The sequence below is a fragment of the Triticum dicoccoides genome, chromosome 5A, assembly GCF_002162155.2.
Source record: "Triticum dicoccoides isolate Atlit2015 ecotype Zavitan chromosome 5A, WEW_v2.0, whole genome shotgun sequence".
NCBI classification, from domain to species: domain Eukaryota; kingdom Viridiplantae; phylum Streptophyta; class Magnoliopsida; order Poales; family Poaceae; genus Triticum; species Triticum dicoccoides.
In genome coordinates, this window is record NC_041388.1 from 528,890,207 (window position 1) to 528,890,616 (window position 410).

Sequence of the window (410 nt, forward strand, 5' to 3'; positions counted from 1 at the left end):
GTGGGAGGATGAGGCGGTTCGCGGGGTGGAGCTTGGAGGCAAGGGGGGCGCTCACCGGTGGCAGAAGCGGTGGCGAACCGAGGTGGCGACGGCGAGATGCGTTTGGCGACGGTGGTGGCTGTGGTGGGCTTTGGGAGTAGGGTTTTAGGGGGATCAAGAGAGGAAGGGCGTAGGTATTTATAGGACATCAACTTGGAGCAGGGGGCGACTCGGGATCGTGATCCCGTGGAATTCGAACGCGGCGGCGGTGTCGAACGCGCTCTGACGCGGCATAGCGTGGGCGAGAGGAACGAGATAAGGGCAGGCCCCCGCGGCCAGTGAGAGAGAGAGGAGGAGGAGGCGAGCGGGCGACCGGTCGGGAGAGGATTCGGGTGCGAATGCTATGCTGGGCTGGCGGCTCGGCGCTGGCT